We start from the raw sequence: 4,971 nt of genomic DNA, 5'->3' as shown, positions 1-4,971 counted from the left end.
GAACTTAAGGAGATAGAAAATTTACCAAGATTACAGACCCTAAATGTCACTCATCATGAACAAGATTTAGAAATGGGCAAGGCAGAAAATAATTTACAGTGTGAAGGCCTTTTCAAGTATCAATCTAATATGGAACTCCAATTACTTGTACCCTTTATGAAAATTACTTCTAAATTAAAATGCCTTCTCTTGCTTCAAACTGATTTACAATTTATGTGATCTTTGTGGTCTAGCATTATTTTGGGTCACAAAGTCCAGCCATGCCTGGACTGGTTACTGGGATAACCTGACTCAGATGGCTGCCAAAGTCAACTCATCATGGCTCCATTTATCATCTTTCAACCTTACATCTTCTGGGTTTGTGCATTTTAAATTAGATGTACTTTCTACTATATCCATCACATAATCTTCCAGCCATCCTGTTTATGCTATTTGTTGACAAGTTTAATTAAGATAGCAATTCCTAAGTCATATGACTTATTAATCATAAGCAAATCTTACCAATTCTACATTGGTAGTTGAAAAATTTTATTTCTCATACTTGTTTAACTAGGTAATGCTACTATATGAGATGCTTGAAAGCATTGAAGAAATGATATGTCCCATGGAGTGGCACAAGTAGACATGACACATGCCACCTGATATGTATGTCTCTTTTGGAGAGACATTTCTTGAAAGTACTGTTGGAAGTATGTGGTTGAGGCATGATATTAACGTCTATATGCACATATGCTAAAGTTTTCCACTCAGTAGTTTCTGTCATTAAAAATAAGTGAATTTGAAACGAGGCCTTGCACAATACCAGTCATTTCTCATAGTGAAGCATTGAGAAAAATTCTTTTAGATTAATTAAATGGACTCACTTAATTGCCTGGTTAATCAGAAAAAGGTACTGTATTGACAACATAGGCTGGGGGGTGGAGTATTATTTAGAAAGTTTTCATTAATTCTCAGCTTCCTTAGAACCAGGCCCTTCTTGCTTGGGATGGGAGAAATGTAATTTCATTCAAGCCCCAAATTTCCTGAGTTTAGTGTAAGGGAGTTTTCCATATAAACTCTGAAAGCAGATGAGGCCCCAAATGAAGATTTCCTGGTATCAAGCACCTACTTTTAACTCTCATTTTCCAAACTGCTCAATCCTGATTGCACTGTAGAAAGAAAAGCTGCAGGACGGATTCAACTAGAGATAATTTTATCCAGGATGCCCTGCTGAAAGAGAGACCTGCTTGCGTTTTGTGCCCTTTCTATCTCTGTAGCTGTGCTCAGCAACTGGATCTTGGGTCTGGCTTCTCTCTGCCTCAACTCTGCTGCTTGGGACTTCAGCCATCTGCCTGTCACCCGACCTGATACATCAGGTTCTTCAGCCATGTGAGTCAACAGAAAGGTTTATAGTTTACAACAAAGATTTAAAGGTTTACAACTGAATAGAATCTTCCAGTTGTACATCTGAGCTTTAGATTTGGGATTCACCAGCCTCTACGACCAGATGAACCAAATCCTTGATGGTTTATGGGCTCTACTTGTTGCAGCAAATCACAGAATCCCGGAACATAAGGCAGAATTCTGAGGGGAGAAGTGATCATTCATAACAGGGATACTGGAATGGCATCAAAGTGGGAAAAGCTGAATATTTGGGACATCCCAACTTCCACCTCACTGGAAAGATTCTTGTACAAATCACGTACAAAATCAATGTTGAATTGCATTAGACTCCTCATCTGGAAAGAGAATGCAATAATTGTAAGCATCTCCTGATGTTTTCTGGATTAATAAATTATTTTAAAAAACAATTTAAAGAAAATACAACCATCACTCGGTTCATGCTAATGAAAGTAAGGAAGTCTTAGAAAATTGCCCCAGAGGAAAAGGTATCAGAGTTGTATTAGACTTTCAAACTGAAGTTTATACTATCTGGGATCTCCAGTTTTATAAACTAATACATCTCTTTTTATTTTATTTTTTTAAAGATCATTTTATTGGGGGCTCTTACAACTCTTATAACAATCCATACATCAATTGTGTCAAGTGTATTTGTACATATGTTGCCATCATCATTTTCTAAACATTTTCTTTCTACTTGAGTCCTTGATATCAGATCCTCCTTTTTACTTCCTACCCTTGTGACTCCTTGATAAATTATAAATTATTTTCATATCTTATACCAGTTGCTGTTTCCATTCACCCATGTTTCTGTTGTTCATCCCCCTGGGGGTTTATGCATTGATCATTGAGATCAGTTATCCCTTCCTTCTTCCTGCCCCCACCTTCCCTCTACCCTCTTGGAATCGCTACTCCAATTTCTATTCCTGAGGGACTTATCTGACCTGAATTCCATGTGTGGAAGATCTTTACACCAGGGTAAATTCTCCAGTCTAGCCAAGACTAGGGTCATGATAGTATGTGTGGGTGGGGGGCTGTGCGAGGAAGTCTCAAAGAACCAGAGGAATATTGTGTATTTCCTCAGTGCTATACTGCACCCTGCTTAACTCACCCCTTTTTTGGGACCCTTCTGTGAGGGGATGTCCTATTGTCCACAGGTGGGTTTGGGGTCTCTGCTCTGACCTCTCTCATTCTCAACTATATATCATTTCAGGCATCAGAATATATAAACATACACACACATATATACACACACATATGCATATATTGTATATATGTGTATATATACTTAGTTTCAGGTCTTTTGATGCCTGTTACCTGATCTTTTCGATACCTCATCATCACTCAGGCCTGTGTGCTTCTTCCATGTGGGCTTGTTGCTTCTTTGCTAGATGATTGCTTGTTTAACTTCAAGCCTTTAAGACCACAGATGCTATATCTTTTGATAGTAGGGCACCATCAGCTTTCTTCACCACATTTGCTTATGTACTCATTTTATCTTCAATGATCATGTCAGGTGGGTGAGCATCACAGAATTCCAGGCTGTTAAAGTGTTCTTACATTGCGGGAGGACTTGAGCAGGGGCCCAAAGTCTGTCCATTTCCTCAAATTATTGCCATGCAAATATACGCACAAAGGCCAAAACCTCTATTTTATGAATTAATATATTTATATGTACATACCTATGTTTATATCTCTATCCATAGCTTTGCTTCCTAGATCTTTCCTCTGATTCTTTTTACCTTCCTCCTGTCCCAGAATCATGCTTGCCTGTCTCTTAATAATTCCTCTTCGCTAGATTGCTATTGCTCCAACATCTCTAGGATCTCTACATCCTCCTCATTGTTGATTTCAATTCCCTAGTTGTTCCCCTGTCTGTGGCGCTGTTTGCTCACCACTCCCATCCCCCAAAGTCCCTCTGTAACCATTGGTCCCATCTCTTTCTCCTCGGGCTTGCTTCGCATGCCTATCTTATATAGATAGGCAAAACAAAAATAACAGAGACAAAACAAAAGACTGCATTGAGAACAAAAGGCTAGAAGAATACTCCCTCAAAAGAAAAAGCATACATAATTCCATGTCTATTCACTGACTTTTATGACTATCTCCCAACCAGGCCAGGGGTTCAGGAACTGCCCCTCCTAGCCTGAAGTCTATTTTGGGGGGCCCACAGGGGATTTGTGGCTTTACTTTGCTCCCATTTCTGATCTGTTATGTTCTCTTGTTGGTTTGCCTCACTGTGTGTGTGTGTGTGTGTGCTGGGTGGGGGGGGTATATCTTAAAAAATTAAGATATGGAAGTTGGAAGTGAATTGCATTGTACTTATAGTTTGCTTTGTCTATTATTTAGATTTTCACAATATTAACCCTTCAATCCACAAATATGTGATATTATTTCATTAGTATAGGTTGTTTGGGTTTCTTTTAATATAATAGTGTTCTATAGAATGTTTTCTGCTAAAGCTTATTCCTAAATATTTCCTCTTTTGTATTGATATGATAATGCTATCTTTCTGTCTTTTTTCATCAGCCTATTTGTTAATATGCAGGAATCAGTTGATTTCTCATTGTTAATCTTATATACTGACATTTGACATATCTTTTTATTGTTTGCAAAAATCCTCTTCTCTAATCTTTCGGGTCTTCTACATGTCGAATCCTATCATTTGCTAATGTGAGTTTCACTTCTAGTCTCCTTTGGATTCCTTTGATTTCTTTTTGTTGGGTCATGGGTCTGGCTAAGACATCAGTATAATGTTGACTTAGAGTAATGATAGAAGACATCCTTTTCTGGTTCCGTTTACTGGGGAAATGCTTGTTTAGTGGGGAAGAAACATTTTTTTCCCCATTGAACAAGATTTTAGCAATTGGTTTTTTATATATAACCTTTAATATGTTGAGAAATGTCCCTTATTTGTTGAGTGTTTTATTAGGAATGGGTGTTGGATATTGTCAGATGCCTTTATGTATTGATGATTATGCATTCTTATTTTAGTTTGGTTTATGTGGTGGATTAGAATCATGGTTTTTCTAATGTTGGACCATCCATGTGTACTTATGTGAATCCCACTTGATCACAGTGTATTATTTTTTGATGTATTGGTGCATTATTTTTGACAGGTATTTTTTTCCTACTGTGCAACCCACATCATTGCTTGAAGTTCACGGGGGTAAAGCCAGGCAACGGTTTGGGGTGACAGTTTGCTTTCACATGGGACGCTGTGAGAGGCCCATGGGATCGGACCTGCCACAAATCCAAACCCATGCACGACAGGTATTTTTTAGAACTTTTGTGTTTATGTTCATAAGAAATATTGGGGTGTGATTTTCCATATTTGTGTTATATTTGCATGGCTTTCCTGGGGGGGGGCAGGTGTTTGCCTCATTAAATCATCTTGGAAGTTTCTGTCCTTTCCTATATTCTGGAATTGTCTGTGTAGAATAAGTGAAAGCTCTTCACTTAATAGTTGGCAGAATTCTCCATATGGGAATATTTTGTTGTGTGTGATTACAAGGAAGAAGAAAGCATTCTAAAATTGATTATGGTTAAAATTATACAACTCTTCTTGATCTGACTGAACTATTGAATGGT

General features: G+C 37.9%; 1 non-coding gene across 1 annotated transcript; it reads right to left on the bottom strand.

Moving 5' to 3' along the window:
• Positions 1 to 4,511: 4,511 nt before the first annotated feature.
• Positions 4,512 to 4,646, bottom strand: LOC142457595 (small nucleolar RNA SNORA42/SNORA80 family). Its single transcript, XR_012786300.1, has one exon. It is a non-coding gene; the product is annotated as a small nucleolar RNA SNORA42/SNORA80 family (small nucleolar RNA).
• Between the last annotated feature and the right edge of the window lie 325 nt (positions 4,647 to 4,971).

Source organism: Tenrec ecaudatus, chromosome 9 (genome assembly GCF_050624435.1).
Source record: "Tenrec ecaudatus isolate mTenEca1 chromosome 9, mTenEca1.hap1, whole genome shotgun sequence".
NCBI lineage: Eukaryota > Metazoa > Chordata > Mammalia > Afrosoricida > Tenrecidae > Tenrec > Tenrec ecaudatus.
The sequence above is the reverse complement of the archived record's forward strand: the minus strand, read 5'-3'. Positions and strand labels throughout refer to the sequence as shown.